Source organism: Pogona vitticeps, chromosome 5 (assembly GCF_051106095.1).
Source record: "Pogona vitticeps strain Pit_001003342236 chromosome 5, PviZW2.1, whole genome shotgun sequence".
Lineage (NCBI taxonomy): Eukaryota > Metazoa > Chordata > Lepidosauria > Squamata > Agamidae > Pogona > Pogona vitticeps.
The window spans coordinates 162063378-162081381 of NC_135787.1; the positions used below are offsets into that span (position 1 = coordinate 162063378).

The window sequence follows — 18004 nt, forward strand, 5'->3', positions numbered from 1 at the left end:
AAGGTGAAGAGGCATCCTTCCTCTTAAGGAATGAATGATCACATCATCAGAAGAGAATTGACAGTTGGATGGAGAAACTCTTGAAGGGCAGCTATTGGGTAGTGATAACAGTGGAATGTGACACTCAGGGAGGATCTGTTGCAGAGAACTGAACAACTGTACAGAAAAGATTAAAGGATTATAAGATTATACTGAGCAGGACTGAGCAGGATCGCAGTTTTGAAAGTGAAGTGAAAGCTACACTCCAAACATTCAGAAGAAATTAATCAGCAGGTGTGGATGGGATAGCATAGAACTATTCAGAAATTTGATGTAGCAGGAATACACCAACAAATATGCCAAACAAAGCAACACCCCAGTGGCTGAAAACATTCAGTATATACTCCAGTTCCCAAGAATGGAGATGCCAAGGAGTTCAGTAACCATTTCATTACATTAATTTCCCATGCAAGCAAAGTGATGATCATGGTATTGCAACAAACACTTTTACCATATGTGGACAAAGAAATGTCCAACACACAAGTTGGATTCAGAAAAGAGAGAGAGTCAAGATGGGAAGGCCGGGAAAGAAAAATAAAAACAGGAAAAAATAGGATTCACCAAAAAACCCTGAGTTTTTTTCCTGTTTTTTTTCCAAAGCCATTTTTTGTTTTTTCTCCAAAGAAATTGAAAACAAATATGGAGTGTGGGATATGCCTTTTTACAGTGATAAATAATATGTCTATGGCATGGTATTCAAAATATATAACATGAATAACTTAATGAAAGACTTCTGAGACTTTATATATTTAAGTTATCTCTACAGATGTAAAATTTTTAAAAATCATTTTTTTCCAGATAAGAATAATAGGGGGGGGGGGAATGTGTTTTCCCCCAGAAAAATGGATTTTTTTTTTTTGGAAATTTTACATTTCTAGTCCAAGAGAGAGATTGCAAATATAATAGCTCGTGGTTGGGATTTAGCTGCAGATCCAGAGGTTGGGAGTTCAATTCTCTCCTACATCTCCTGGGATACAAGTCAACTTGTGTGGCCACGGGCAAGATGTATAACTGGAGGGCACTCCACAGAAGAAAGGAATGATTAATTAGTTCTGAATACACCTGAAAACCCTAGAAAATCTGGGAAGAGGCCCCCATAAGTAGGAATCACATTGGAATGCAATCTTCATTAATATTATGGTGTGGACCAAAGAGGATTCAGAAGAAAGTCATTTTGTGCTTGATAGATCACAACAAAGCCTTTGGCTGTGTAAATGGTGAAAAGTTTTGGATTGTTCTAAAAGAAATGGGTGTACCTGCACATTTGATTATCCTGATGTATAATTTATACTCTAGAAAAGAAGCTACTGTTAAAACAGAATAGAAAGAAACAGAATGGTTTTTCATAGTCAATGGTGTCAAGCATAGATGTATTTTATCTCCCTATTTGTTCAGTCTGTATGCAGCACATACCATTTGAAAAGCTGGACTTGATGCAGATGAGATGAAGGCAAACTAAAAACTGGCAGAAGAAACATCAATAATTTAAGCTTTGGGGGGAGCGGTCATTTATTGATAAAGTCATAAGTTGAAAGCAACTTGATGGCACAAAGCAACACAGACCTTTTGTAAGCTTAGAGAAGAAAAAGTTCAAACCAGGTAGCATGGGTTCCCACCCTGGGTCTCCAGATGTTCTTGGACTACAACTTCCAGAAATCCAGCTAGAATACTAGCTGGATTTCTGGAATACTGGAGTTTTAGCCCAAGAACAACTGGAAACCCAAGGTTGGGAACCATTGCTTTAGGGCGATAAAACAAGAAATCAAATCTGATATCACACTAATTTATTTTATTTATTTCAAACATTTCTCCTTAAAAAGGACCCAAGCCGGCTTACATCCTTGAAAGACAATATTTAAATGGTTGTTGTGGGTTTCCCAGGCTGTTTGGCTGTGTTCTTAAGGTTTTTCTTCCTAACGTTTCACCAGTCTCTGTGGCCCGGCATCTTCAGAGGACAGGAGTCAGAACTCTGTCTGTGCTCTGGTGCAGTTAGTTTGGATAGTTGAGTATTTATAGCTGTGGGATCACCTTTTGTCCTTTTCAGGAGATTGGGTGTTTATGGTGATCAGCGTGTTTTTTGTTGTGAGTGTCTTGTTGTGATAAGGGTGAGAGATTATCTGTCATTGTGATTGATGGGTGTCATTAGCTAGTCTTTTGTGTGCAATGATCACCAGTCCTTGTGGCTGAGTAGAATTCATTGACCTTTTGCAGGACCTTTTCAGTGCTGGGAGCCAGGCTTTGTTGAGTTTTAAACTTTCTTCTTTTTTGTTGAAGCTCTGCTGGTGTTTGTGGATTTCAGTGGCTTCCCTATGCAGTACTGATTACTGGTGTTGTCCAGTACTTCTATGTTTTGAAATAGAATTTGTTTTAGGGCATGTTCAGCTACTGCCGATTTTTCCAGTTGTTTTAGTCTGCAGTGTCTCTCATGTCCTTTGATTCTGGTGTGAATGCTGAGTTTTGTGGTTCCAATATATACCTGGCCACAACTGCAAGGTATCCGGTATACTCCTGCAGTGGTGAGGGGGTCCCTTTTGTCCTTTGCTGACCATAACATTTGTTGTATTTTTGTGGTGGACTTGAATACTGTTTGTAGGTTGTGTTTTTTCAAAAGTCTCCCCATGCGGTCAGTGACCCCTTTGATGTATGGCAGAAATACTTTATTTGTGGGTGGCTGTTTTTCCTCTTCAATTTGGTGTTGTTTTCTTGGTTTGATGGCTCTAGTGATTTCATTCTTTGAGTAGCCATTTGCCTGGAGGGCCCAATTCAGATGGTTGAGTTCGGTGCTGAGAAATTGAGCTTCACAGTTCCGATTTGCACAGTCTACCAGTGTTTTGATTATGCCTCTTTTTTGCTGTGGGTGGTGGTTGGAGTTTTTTTTTGTGTGTGTAGGTACCAGTCTGTGTGGGTAGGTTTTCTGTAGACTTTGTGTCCCAGTAGGAAGTCAGTTTTTCATATGACCATGACATCTAAATACGGGAGTTGGCCCTCTATTTCTTTTTCCATGGTGAATTGTATATTTGGGTGGATGCTGTTGAGATGGTTTAGAAATTCTTCCAGTTTTTCTTCACCGTGGTTCCAAATTGCAAAGGTGTCATCCACATATGGGAACCAGACTGTGGGTGCGAAGGGTGCCGAAGCCAGGGCCTGTTTTTCGAAATGTTCTATGTAGAAGTTTGCTATAACCGGGCTGAGGGGGCTCCCCATGGCCACTCCATCTGTCTGTTCATAGAACTCGTTATCCCACTGAAAATAGCTGGCCATTAGGCAATGTTGGAAAAGGGCCTTGATATCTTCTGGAAATATCTGCTGGATGAGTGTCAGAGTGTCCTTTATCGGTACCTTGGTGAACAGGGATACTATGTCAAAGCTGATCAGTCTGTCCCCGGAGTTGAGTTTTCGGGTGCTAATCTTGCTTATGAAATGTCCTGAGTCTTTGATGTAGGATGAGGTTTGTCCAATGTGGGTCTCTAGGAGGGTCACTAGGTATTTTGCTAATTCATATGTCAGGGAGCCTATGGCATTTAAAGTTGAAAACAATGACTGTACAACTGTGGTTTACATTGTTAAAAGACAATAGTAAAGGTAGAACAATAAGTATGCAAATACTAAATAGGAACAAACAAGTACCATTCTGAGAAATGGTAAACACAAATAGTACTAAAGACCCAGTCAGAGCAGCAATGCATAACAATCAATTTAAAATTTACTCATGTAGCCAGCCAGTCACTGGGAGAAAGTTTCCCTGAAGAGAAAAGTCTTTGTCTGCTTTCAGAAGGACAGCAAAGATGAGGCCAGCCTGGGCTCCTGTGGGAAGGAGTTCCAAAGTCTGAGAGCAACAACAGAGAAGGCTCTTTCCTTTCTCTTTCCTTTCAGATGCACCTGTAAAGGTGGTGGGACCAAAAGAAAAGCCTCACTGGATTATCTTAACACCTGAGCCAGCTCATAGTAGGAGACACAGTCTATTAGATAGCTCGGAGCCAGGCTGTTTAGAGCTTTATAGGTTAAAACCAGCACTTTGAACTATGCCCGGAAAATGATTGGCAGCCAGTGGAGTTAAAGTATCAATACAGACCATCATGCTTAGTTGTTAGAGCAGCTGATCCCCTCACTGAAGTGCAATTTTATGGGGAAGCTTCTTGCTATGGCAGTAGAATTTGCCCCAGATGGCTAATTGTTGTATTTCCAAAAGTAAATAGAAAAATTAAACTTGTGAGATATCCACAGAAACCAAGATAGGTTTATTGGATAATTGAAGTGTTAAAACCAGGGCAAGCTTTTGAGTTATCCAGAACTCTTCACCAGGCAAAGGTAGCATAATATCTGAAGTTAAGGGAAAGAGTCAAAAAAGTAAACCAGTTGTGATGCCCATTGCCCCTAAAACCATCAGCTTGCAAGACAACTTGATGTTTGCAGATACATCTTCAGCACGTGTATTCTTACTAAAAGGCTCAGCAAAGCTACGGACATGGCTCTTTGTATGCTAAAGTAAGCTATGGATCGATTTAATGGGTAGGGAAAGCAAAGCCATGTTTTTGCCCTGAAAAGAGACATAAGGGATAAGATATTGCCCAGCCCAAATCTCCTATGATGATGTCTCACTACCTGCCATCAGGACTTTTCTGTTTGTTCCCCTATCCCTTATCTTTTTGTACATCCTGGCCTGCTGAAATATATGGAAGAACACAAAAGCTTTTATTCTTTTATGACATTCTCGTTCATCCTTTAGTTCACCCTTACCATAGTCTCTCAAGACTGAAGGATGCCTAAATCACTTCATCCTAATAAAGGTTTTTCATAGTTGAACCAATACAATTCTGTTTTTCCTTATCCCTTTCCTTTTGTCAGTTACAGAGTGGGCCTCTTTTTGCAGACTATGGCTTATACAGGAAAGAAACTACATACCTCTACCCTGCTATAGAAGAATGGAAAGCAATGCTGAAAAATGAATTATAAAGACAAAGCCACATTTGGACCATTGTCCTGCCAGCAGGTGGCACTCTTCTACCACATGCTTAAGAGTGTGACAGGTAGAGATAGGTAAGTTGAGGCATATTGGTCTACCTTCTCCGTATAAGCCTGCTAGCTTGTAAAGGTGCTCACGTCCTGCCAACGCCCAAAGTGTGACAGTATTAACATGATTCTTACATGGTGGAACTAAGTAAAAATACAAATAGGCATGAAACACATAGATATTGGGTATAGCTGAGTCCCCCTCATTGTTTTTCTTCAAGGTTATCTGAGCTGTGTTCCTGCAATCCTGAAGTGACATGGAGAATTCTATGCATGAGCCTTAGAGCTGTGGCTGGACAACTATGAGGTAGTGTGCACTCCTTTGGGAGGGAGAACACACCTTCCTTTGACAAAGTTGTGAAATGGAGATTCGGGCTAACAAAACCAATGGAGGTGATCTAGACCAGGGGGTCTCTAGTTCCTCACCACATTTATATTACAACAAAGGCTATTTTGTTTTACTAGGGTTTTTTAAAACTTTATTGCTGTTGCTGGAGGCCATTTCACTGTTGTGTGTGTTCACCTTTTTGTTAAATTATTTTAGTTTGTGATTTTATGTGCTCCAGTGTTTTTAACTGGAAGCTGCTTTGAAGCTCTTTATGTTGAAAAGCAGCCTAGAAATATTAATACATATTATGAATATAGGACAGTGGCAGAGGTATTATCTTGCCTTCATAGAATCCTTTGGAATAAAAGATTGTGAGCTAATGTGAAATAAGAAATTCATTAAGAGGAGGAAAGCGAAAGAGTTTTCATATGTTGCCAGAAATAGCACCCCTAAGAGGGTCAGTACTTGCACAGAATTTGTATTACAATTTGGCACTATCACCATTTCTGGTACATGCATCATTTGATGAGTGAAGCTGATGCCAATTCAGACTCTGCTAGAGTCAGACCATCCTTGAGTTTCAAGATGCAAACTGTACACCTATCATTCTTTCAACAGCTGGTGGTTATTCTAAAAAAAATGGTGGGTTGCTGGAAGAAGAATGAAAAGAGCAAGAGCTAAAGATGAGTAACCTGCAGGGGGATCAATATCCTTAAGATAAGAATTGTTCTGAAGTGTAATTGGCCTGAGCATCTCAAAATGGTATATAAACATGTACCACTTTCATAGCTGAAAACTGGCAACGGTGCCATCAATAACTCCATGTTTCAGAAATACTCACATACTTCAGGGGGTGATGGAGGCTGCCAGACATGACCTTTGCATTTGCAGTCTGAAAATCCCAAAAAGAACAGCTGTGGTTTTGAATTCCCTCCCTACATAGATGATCTTCACTGGTGGAGCAAACATATCATCCAAGCATCCTATAGACTTAATTAGTGGTCTCATGATTAAACACATGATGCAACACCAAAGATGTAACATCAGCTTGGTGTATTTGTACACTAGACTTGTAAGTCAAGGCTGAGCTTGCTCCAGCTTTGCGTTTTACTCCAGTCCATGTTTATCCAGAAATATTTTTCAGTCATCAATTCAGTAGGACCTAACACTATGTAAGGGCAGCAAGATATGATGCATACAAGCAGATTTAACATCCAGAAACACATGGTGTACACATGCAAACAAATATCTGTAATTACATAGTGTGAGAAATAGTTTTTGCTGGGGAGGGGGGCTATTGTGGAAGAGCAATGATAGGGAAAGGATAAAGCAAAGCAAAGCATACTGTTTATATGCCACTCTATAGCACATAAAGCACTCTCTGGACAATATACAACATAATTATGCAGGCAACACATTTCCTCCCCATACACTTCTCTGTTCCCAAACTATATTCCCTAAATGTCATTTTCTCTAAAAGAGACAGCTACTAATTTGGACAGCATACATTTGCAGATACCGCAGGACTCTTCTGTCCTAAGATCAAACATTAAAGTACACAGTCTTAGCATCACACACTAACTGGGTTCTTTAAATAGTAAGGTGGTACAAAGCACCATGAAAGATATGAAACAGCGTATTTTCAGCAACTTTAGCTTTCACAGGATGCAGGATTCTTTCAGCATCAGGTTCTTGTGGGAGCAAATGATTCATTCCTTGAAATAATTTTATCACCAACCCTGGTTGTAAATATGTAGGGGTGAAATCTGACACCAACACACCTCCAGTTGGTTTTACAGGTTGGGTCTCTCCATCCAGGGACTTGACTTGAACTATAGATCCTGTTCGCTCAAGACCTGGGCAGAATGATTTTTGGAGCCCTTTGTTTTTCACCATAGCCACAAGCTCTTCAGTGCCCATTCTGAAGAACAATCCTGCTGGACTTGAAAGTTCACTTGTTTTTGATATATATTTATCGCTCTTTTATTTTTAAATTTCTGATCACTTACGCTTTTTAGAATCCAATTTTTGTTGTTGTTGTTGTTCTCACCAGAGCAACCTTAAAATTAAAAGCCACTGGATTTTTTCCTCTACTTTTAAATGCAAAGTTTTTGTCTCCCATTAATTGTCTGTATACTACGAGAATTCCCCTGCTTGTCCTATCCCCATTACACCCAATATTTTAAAAAAATTCTCTTCTCTCATCACCAAGAGATCTGTGTTTTTTAAAAACTGGCAACTCTATTCCCACCCCTATTTTTCTTCTTCTAAAATGGCTTCAGGGAAGAGGCTGGCTAGTTTCACATGCCAAGTCTATCAAGGGACAAGGCCTTCCTGGTATCTCTCATCAGCATCCACACTAATCACTTCCCACAGCGTAATGACAGTAATTAGGAAAAGCAAAAAATGCTTCAGGACTGGAAGAGCTGACAGAGTTGGGGGAGCCAGATGGTATTTGCACTTAAAGAAGGACTGGAGGAAAAAAAACTCATTACATTAGCTTTCATTTCCTTTATTTAGTGTCATAATCACTTGGGATGCAGGCAGCCTACAAAAGGAGTTGGCAGGTTCTGTAGGTCAACGCACAGCATGTCTAGTTCACACACAAGTCTAATATATGCAAGCACCATGGCTGATTATGTAATGTCATACAGAACATTTTCATGGGCTGCTCACTGAAGAATTTCCTTTTATGGACTACAACACCCAGGATGCCCATCATCAGGCATACTGGCTGGGGGATTCTGGGAATTATCATTTCCAATCTCATAGGCTGGAGCATGATATAAAGCACAGGTTCTCAGCCTGGGGGGGTTGCAATTCCCAATAGAGTGGATTTTTTGGGGGGGGGGGGTCCACAGGCATTTTTAGTTGCAATTATTTTTATATTTATTATAGTATATTAAATATGGTATACACAATATTTTTATCTTAATCCTCTTGGCCCACAGATAGATACATTTAATCTGAACCAGAATTGCAGGCAAACTAGACAGGTCTTAGTTATTTCAGTACCCCTCTGGATGGATTATCTCAATTACCAATTTTTTAAAAAAGCCTGTCAGTTAAAGACCAAAGTTAAGGCTATCTCATGTTGGTTCAAACTCCAGAAGAGTCACGATCCCAGAAGTGAAAGCTGATATATTCATAGTCATGCACTGGTGATGATGTGGGCAAAGTTTTCCAGCCCTGAGAAAGAAGGAAGGAAGCTCTCTGAGCCGATGCATATTTACATATTAACCTCACTTAAATTTTTGGACCATCATGAATTAAACTGCTTACCTCTCCTGTAGAAATATATATTGTAAATGTGAAAAAACACTACAAGAATCCAAACCATGTAACATTTGGCTCTTTCTTGGTTATAAAATGTATGCTTGCTTTTCTAAATAAGAAGAAAAGTAGGTGACAAACATTAGTCATGATTTATTGTATTGTATTTATTTAAACATTTATAGCCCACTCTATATCACAGGATCTCTGGTGAATTATGAAGCTGTATAAAACAATTCTAAAATGTAAGATTGTTAAAAGAATTTAAAATCAAACAGCACAAAATCAAAACGTTCAGACGTTAAAAACATTAAAGCCATTGCACTAAAACCTATGCAGGCCACCTCCCCAAGGGGTCTAGTAAGTACAGTAATTACATCTTGACATGGTCAACATTAGAAATTATGCTAATGTTGGCACAATCAAGCCTCCAAGAGGAGGCCATACCTCCCACGTGGCTCCACATAATGAGCTGTTCTCAATGGTGGGACATAGAGAAGAGACTCCCCAGCAGATCTTAGTGATTGGGCAAGTTTATAGGGAGAGTATCCATGTCACCTTCAAGGGTAGCCCCACACAGAGTGCATTGCAGCAGTCTAACTGGGAAGTTACCATGACATGGACTACTGGGGCCAGGTTATTCCTGTCCAGGAATGGTCATAGCTGGAGGACCAGTCAAAACTGACCACAAGCACTCCAAACCACTGAGCTCACAGGAGTCTCCAATGACAATGATGAATCTAGGAGTACCTCCAAACTATGCAACTGCTCCTTCAAGGGAAGTGAAACTCCATCCAGAACAGATCTCCTCTCCAACTCCTTGACTTTGGAACCAGCAAACCATGGAGCCTCCATCTTGTTGGGATTCAGCCTCAGTTTATTGGCCCTCATTCAACCCATTACAGCCTCCAGACATTGGTCCAGCACCTGCACAGCCTCAGGTGACCCCGATGATCAGAAGTAGAGCCGAGTGTCATCAGCTTACTGATGGCACTCAGTCCCCAAACTCCTAATGACCTCTGCCACTGACGTCCTATAGATATTAAACAGAATGAAGGAAAGAATGGTACCTTGTGGTATCCTACAGCTTACTTATAACAGGGCTGGGCAGAAATTACCCAATGCCACCCTTTGGAACTGATTCTGAAGATAGGAATGGGACCATTGCAGTACAGTGCCTCCCACTCCCGTTCCTGGAGCCTGTCCAAGGGGATATCATGATCAATGGTATCAAAAGCTTCAAAGAGGTCCAGGAGAATCACTCCCCCTGTCTTTAGCCCAGAGCAGGTAATCAGTCAGGGCAACTAAAGCCATTTTGGTACTGAATACTGGCCTTAAACCAGACTGAAATGGGTCTAAATAATTAGTGCCCACCAAGAATGTCTGAAGCTGCTCAACCACCACATGTTCAAGTACATTGCTCCAAAAGGGATTTTTTGCAATGGAGCAGTAGTTATCACATACCTCTGGGTCAGAGAGGATCTCTTCAGGAGAAGGTACATTAGCATGCAAAGGCAGAAGGCACCCTCACCTGCTGAAATGAGACATTTACTACTTCCTAGACCCACCCAGCCTACTCCTGTTACCCTGTTTCCCCAAAAATAACCTGAAAATAAGCCCTAGTATGATTTTTCAGGATGCTCATAATATAAGCCCAACCTAAAAATAAGCCCCAGTTAAGTGAAACCCTTCCCTCCACCATTGGACAGCAACCAAAAGAAGATGACATGACTGTATTTGAATAAATGTAGATTGTTGTACATGAAAAAAAATTAAACATCCCCTGAAAATAAGTCCTAATGCATTTTTGGAGCAAAAGTTAATATAAGACCATGTCTTATTTTTGGGGAAACACGGTAGATCTTATCAACTGTGAAGGGCAAGGGTCAAATATACATGTAGTGGGATGAACTAATTTAAGTGTCTTGTCCACAAGACACAACAGCTGAAACTGACCCCAAAAAATCATGACTAGATGGTGCACTGGACAGCTCCCTAAACACTGTAAAATTTGTGGCATCAAGTTCCAGGCTAATGTGAGTGACTTTCTCCTCCAAGTGCCTACCAAACCTCTCGCAGCAGGTGACTGAGGGTTCCACTCTTAGCCTTTTTGAGTCTGATCCCAGCAAACTCCCAGCAGGCTTTCCCAGCAGGTGAGGGAATGAAATAAAATCTGCAAAATAAAACCTTGGCTGAACTGGGCAATCCAAGGCTCTTGCCCTTAGTCTAGCCCTTGCTTCAGCACTGCCCACTAGGCTGCCTTTCCCCTAGTCCCACTCTTCTGGTCACAGCAGCTGATTCTGGGACAGAGGACAAAATCACAGCTACACAAGTTATCCCTTCAGCACAACAATACATCCTAAGCTAAAAGCCAGCCAAGCTGCCGATCACGCTGGCAGGAGAATTCTGGAAACTACAGTCCACAAAAGTACGTTTTCTGAGCTCTGCCCAAATCAACATGGAACTGACAATCTCTGAACTTGTGGGATATTTATATCCTGCCTACTTCTCATGCCTGGAACTTTTGAGATATTTTCAAAGACCTCGAGAACAAAAGCAGAGCTAACAGGCAAGGAAGAGATTGGTTGGCTGGTTCACTGGGGTGGGTGGAGGGAGACTGTCATCCGAGACCCATAATTAACTGGCTGTGTCATTGGATTCCTGCATAAGAAAGATTATTTGTTGCTCAGTTATTACTCATAAAAATTGATGTTGGAAACTATGGCATATCATGCAACTGAACCCACCACACTGATGCTATTGAGCAGTTGAAAAGCGAAAGAAAAACCGCCTGTAGCTGGCTGCTTTTTCATACGCCATGGTATTTGTGGGTTAGGTGAAAGGGCTGCAGCTGGCAGAGCACATGCCCTAGGTATTGTGTTGCCAGTTGGCTGTACAGAGCATTTCCGAGGCTCCAGCTAGAAACAGATCTTATTCTGGGTCTGGAAACCCTGAAGCTTCCCTTGGGTTGCTTCCAGAAGAAATTCTACCACATGGGTAGAGGCCAAGAAGTACCAGGACTGACCTTCTTCCGCAATCACCTATAAACTGTGAACTGTTTTGACATATATTTGGGGAAGGGTCACGTATTTCATATTGTGTATTAGACTTATGGCATTGAAGCCTCACCATTAACCATATAAGCAGCAGCCTGGGGAGAGTTAGATAAAAATGCTTCATGCATGGTAGAAAGAGAGATATATAATAACCTGGCCATGGCATTTTTCTTTAAAGTACCACTACCTGGAATTGAGGGTCAAACTACATATGACATATTAGGTATTAGTTTAAACAGAGCATGTTATTAGAAGAGGGCATTCTAAAGCACTGACAGCATTTGATTGTCACAGCAGAAGCATTTCACACTTCCTAATTTGTTGTTTGTAAATTAGTTTGCTTTGGTTTGTGACTGGTCCTCAGGGTATAAATGTGGGCTTTGTCTGCAAAGCTGATTTGTCAGACACAAAATTCAGAACTATATCTTTGCATGCTAATGTGATTTCAGCTTCTAATGGTATACTATCTGTACATATAGTTTGGCCCACAGATGGTACACACTGGCATAGCCTTTCCCCCCCGAACATCCAAATTTACAAAGTACCCGGGTAGATAAAAACCAATGATTTTTTTAAAAAAATCAGATTGATTTACATTTTAAATCAATTTTTAAATTTTAAATCATTAAAAATCTTTTTTTAAAACTTAAATTGTGATTTAAATTGTAATTTAGATCAATTAGTTTTAAATCAAATCCACCCTGAAGGGCACTAAAATCTAGAGATGAACCTATGGGTGAGTGTTGGGAAAATTATGCCTCTCATCTCTATTTGTTCCTTTTGTGAAAGGACAAGCTTTTTCTTTTCCATTATTTCCCCTGATGACATTTATAGTGTCAACATTTTGTTTTGGTGAGATTTGGGGAGCTCTCTACATCAGGTCCATTCCCTTCAGCCCGTGCGTGCGTGCATGCGTGCATGCGTGCATGCATGTGTTCCTTCGTCCCTCAAAAATGTATAAAATATATGGCCCTCATGCTGAAAAGTTTGGAGACCTCCTGCTCTAGACAAAGGAGATTAAACAATTGTTGCTGTGACCCTTATAAACAGTTACATGGGAAATAATCTTATAGACTATGTCACACTTACTTCTTCTGAGCAAATAGATTCATTTACACTGTTATCTCTTGAATCTGCACAAAGACCTAGAGACCAACCCACATGGTGATAGAAAAGTGGTGCAGCATTGCCTGCACTAAGGGCTATGTACCTGTCAGGGACAATCGTGGTAGAAACAGGGAAGGCTAAGGCTGCCAGATCTCAAGGCTTTGGCTGCCTATGTTTCTCCAAGTTTCCAGGTGGAGAAACAAATGTCGGAGTGAATAATAAGTTCAATGTTTGCCTCTGGCATCACTTTAAAGCCTGGACAACCATCCCACTTTGCATCAGTGGCCACCAGCTCAGCTCAGAAATGTTTTTTTTTTTTATATGTGTGGCGCTTGCGCAACAAAAAGCCAGCTGGGTTCCTCATGCCTTTTGGAGCAAAGCAAGGAGTGGAGCATCAGCTTTGCTATTCACGAGTGTTCTTGTTGCATAAGCCCCAACAACAATCTAGAGAAGATCTGGGGAACCTTCGGTTCTAGATAAGTGGCAACTCCTATAAAATCTTACTCAAGTAGCAATAGGATTTTCTTTTTATCATGCTATCACTGTAGAAGGAGGAAGGTTGGTTTTAACTAGGGAACATTATGAAGTGACATTGCAGAGGAAAATATTTTTTTTCTATTATAAACAAACATTTCAAACCCTCATCAGTAAGTATTCAGTCAAATATTGAGAGTAATTGGCCCACTGGTCCAAAATTAACCTCATTTTATTCTCTTAGAATTATAGAGTGCATCGGCACAAAGGTCAGATTTGTTCGATAAAGGCAAATGAATTTCCTTTAGCAAACATAAGGTAAAGGTAAAGGTTCCCCTTGACAATTTTTGTCCAGTCGTGTTCGACTCTAGGGGGCGGTGCTCATCCCCGTTTCCAGGCCATAGAGCCAGTGTTTGTCCGAAGACAATCTTCCGTGGTCACATGGCCAGTGCGACTTAGACACGGAACGCTGTTACCTTCCCACCGAAGTGGTCCCTATTTATCTACTTGCATTTGCATGCTTTCGAACCGCTAGGTTGGTGGGAGCTGGGACAAGCGACGGGAGCTCACTCCATCGCGTGGATTCGATCTTATGACTGCTTGGTCTTCTGACCCTGCAGCACAGGCTTCTGTGGTTTAGCCTGCAGCGCCACCACGTCCCTACATTAGCAAACATAACCATTAGAAAATCACTCTTAGAGGAGGTTATCTACTTGCTGTTTATCGACAGGGCAATTAGAAAAGAAACTTTTTAAAAGTGAAAGACATCAAGCAAATGCTATTTAATGTTGAGGATTACTTTCAAGTAATTTATTATGTAATTAAACTAGGAATATTAACAAGAGAAAGCTTTTTTGGGGGAAAGTCATTATTTACAGGAAGAATCTAGCTGAGAGCTGAGTTCTCATGACCCAGGGATTATTTGCAGAGGATGGAAAGGATGCTTTTTTAAAATGGCAACTAAAATTCTTGGTCAGTGGGATCAGCATCCAAGTTGCCCTGGGGGATTCTGGTAGTCCAATAAAGCAACTTCCCAGCTCTGAATTCATTTGGGAATCCATGGATGGGTGTTACAATGATCACACCTGCTTTAAAAGGCCCCGTGATTCATGCAAGACACTTTGAGGAGGTTACAGGGTCTGTCACAGTCTCCATTGGAGGCATAAGCCAAAATCTATCTGCTTGGAATTGGATTTCAGCTGCTCTATGGTGGGTAGGATAGGGGAGATGCTGTGCAGATGATTGAGAAGAGATCTGAATAACCAGATTGCTAGGCACATGAAGTCTAATTATCTGGCTGAACTCATGGCTTCACTGTGGCCAAATTGGTTGGAGACAGGAGATCCATGCCATAATAATTGTTTTGAAAATAATATGAGAATCATGAGTGTTGCCACAATATTTCTTACACTTGGTAGCATGCAAAATATCTTTGCAATGGAAACTCTCCCAATAGATGAGCTTCATTATTCGACCAATATAAACTCGGACCAACACTCATGATGACCACTCCTTCACTAATAGCTCTGTAACCCACCCTGAGATTCTGTCATATAGGGTGGGCTATAAATATTTTAAATAAATGAAAAGAATAATCCTCAACTATAATTTTCAATTTCAATATTTAATTTAATTAATTAAATTAATTTAAAAAAACCATTTATAACCTTCCCTTACACCTTTTCAAGAGAATTTAAAACTTTGTACTTGGCTCTTTTATCCACCCTTTTACCTTCACAACATACTTATAAAGATGTGACTAGGAAGAGGAGCTGTTTCAGGTTGACTGTGGGCTGATTTGAAGTTGTGTGTGGCATTTAAATCTTTGTTATTGTTCACATGGAAGGTTTAATTACCCCAGGCAATTTTGGGGACAAGACATTCATAGCACTACAGTTCTCATCAGGATCACGAGTCAACTACCCTCCTTTCTAATTAACACTACCCTATTCCCTACCTCTTGAAAAACGGCAAGTGACATGGCGCTGCATGGATATGATTTATGAAACTGCAGTGTTTATCTGACATAAAACTACAATGAAAAGCATAGTTTAAAATTTGTTTGGAGAAAAGACATGAAGTGCTCACTAGAAAGGGGTATTCCCGTTGTTCTGACATAACACTTCAGTGGGATGCAGTATAGCAGTACAGTGAGAACATCTCCCTAGATTAGCACCTCTTGTCTGTCCTCTGAACTGTCTTTTTTTAAAAAAGAAATTCTTTTCCAGTACACCACCGTGTCAGACACGCACTGCAGTTTAACAATGCCACTTGCCAAACACTTTTTAAAAACATATACCCCTCTGTCCATGTCACCCTTGGACACACCCTCCTCTACTGCCCCTTTGGACCAATATAGGAGATCACACAAGCCAAAAATGGGGGGGGGGGGAGGTTATGTAAGTAGAATCACCACAGAATAACACTTGCACCTGCTGGCTGAGCAATGAATGTCCATGCAAAAAGACCAGGCTTACCCATGATTAGCTGTACATCATGTAGTCAATGAAAAACACACTGAATTTCACTGTGCCAACTGTGGCACAAATCACAGAGTAAGCTGCAGTGTAATCACACTCTTAATCAGGGCACTTGAAGGAAAGTGAACAGCCCAAGTTTCCCCAGTGGGTTTCAAAGCTTACTGGGGATTTTAGTTTGGGTCATCAACATTAAAACCACCTCATAGTGGCTCTGTTTCTCTCAGGCTATGAGCCAACAACATATGAATGGGATCAGTCATGCTGGAAGGTAGACACAACATTCACTTAGTTATTGCTTTGTAGAAGCCAAATGGAGGTTCCACGAAATGAAAACCACAAGGCAACCGCTGGACCTTATGAATTGCCAAGAAGGGGACATTTATCTAGATGTTAATTTTCTCATCACAGAGCTTTAGTAATGGAAAAAGTCATATCTGTTCAGAATTAACCTTTCTGTTCCATTATTAAAGGAGGATCTGATATTCCTTCCTACAGCCAAGTCCTCAAAAGTGAAACCTAGCTATTTTCTGAGGAGAAGTCATTGGTCCCCCTGGCAGTGGCAAAGAGAAGTATGGGTATTGTTCAAAATGACAACTAACTGCCTTGGCACAAGGCACAACTGCCTTGGTGAGGGGTATGGAGCCGAATTTAAGCAGAAAGCGAACAAAGGAGTGAGAACTAATTATAGGATCATTGAAGTTGGAAGAAAGAGTCCTTTAATTGGTTGTCTAGGGGTGACTAGTAAGGAGAGATGAAAAGAACTAAGTGTCGAGTGCTGCTTTCTTTGCCTTGGGGTAAATGAGGAAAAAGGGAGGAGAGAATCATAAAACAGGAAAACCTTGAGGTAATAAGTGTTCTTTTTTTAAAAAAAAAACACCCGAAACTCTGAAAACTCTCCAGGATGTCCAGAAATAAAGGAGTATCTAAAGACAAATGTATAGACTGAAGAAATGGCTGAGGAGACTTTTGCACTGTATGCCTGAAAACACTGCATGAGATTGAGACCTACCCTGTTAGACAGCAGGCCAAACTAAGATGATACAAAGCATTCCTACATTGAGACTTACTCATGTGTAGCTGAATTCTGAGGGCTGTAGCTACTATTTAGTTTTCTCCACTATATGGATTGTGCAGTTTCATAGATTTATAAACTCTGATTGGTGTACAGAGTAATTTATTCCAGGATAGTTATAATTTATTATCTTTTATGGTCCTGTAAGCCCCATGTATGTTTTAATTATTGCTTGTCAAGCAAAAATTTAGCAGAAGGCATTTCTCTCCATTTGTCCCCTTCACCTGTCATGCCCCTGCTGAAGAGGTCTTCTTGGGACAAGGACCCAGAGCCTCCAGAAAACAGATTCTCTCTGGACCTATCAGAGACCACAAAACTCGGGGTCCTCTGGAGTGTAAGATCCCACTCTCTTTAGAGGAGGGGAGGTCTGCCACAGAATCAGGATCAGATCTCTCCCTTGAGGCCCAGGGTGCCCCCAGAAGAAGAGAATGGTGAACCACTTCTGAGTACTTTCTACCTAGAAAATCCTGGGAAGGGCCACCATGTCATAATTGACTTCACGAAGCATAATTATTTTAGGAAGCATGCTAGGTTACAGCAAAGGACTTCCCACAAATAAGGAACTCCTTCTGTGGAGACTGTTTGTGAGTAGCCTCTACTTTGTCACATCTTTGTGTGCGTGGGAAGTTGGCAGCATCTGTACAAGAGCATGCCAGCGGCAGCAAGAACTGTTGAAAACAACATGCCCATATGCTGCATCTCAAGCCCTCACATTCCTGACATACCTCTACCTCTTCTGACATCTAGCTGTGGCTTGGTAATGGGCTTTATCTATGGTTTTCCTGTACTTGAACATGACATATAACTTGGCATGACATTACCTTTTATGACACCTTTCAGAAGCTGCTTCTATGACATTCTTCACCTGCTTTGTTTGCTGACTCCATGTGTTTCTGTCCTAACTCTATTCTCTTGACACTGTTTTCATATACCCCTTAGCAGCTTTGTTAACTCCATGTGAGTCCTTGCCAGCTTGTCTTGAAAACAACTAACACTGTTACTTGTGGCACTTGTGACCATCACTATAGAACAGTTAATAGCAACAAAGCCTAGCAAACTTTGTTGTTACTCCTCACAGAAATCACCATTTTCTCATAAGGAAATGATCTCTAGTATGATTCATTTAAAGCAAGCATTTGTGTGGGTTGACTTGAGGTTTCCTTGT

The 18004-nt window shown here is 40.8% G+C and overlaps 1 long non-coding RNA gene across 1 annotated transcript; it reads left to right on the plus strand.

Annotated features, from left to right (window-relative positions):
* The first annotated feature begins 1532 nt into the window (after positions 1-1532).
* Positions 1533-10368, plus strand: LOC144583086 (uncharacterized). Its single transcript, XR_013536678.1, has 2 exons — positions 1533-5076; positions 5271-10368. It is a non-coding gene; the product is annotated as an uncharacterized LOC144583086 (long non-coding RNA).
* Positions 10369-18004: the final 7636 nt, after the last annotated feature.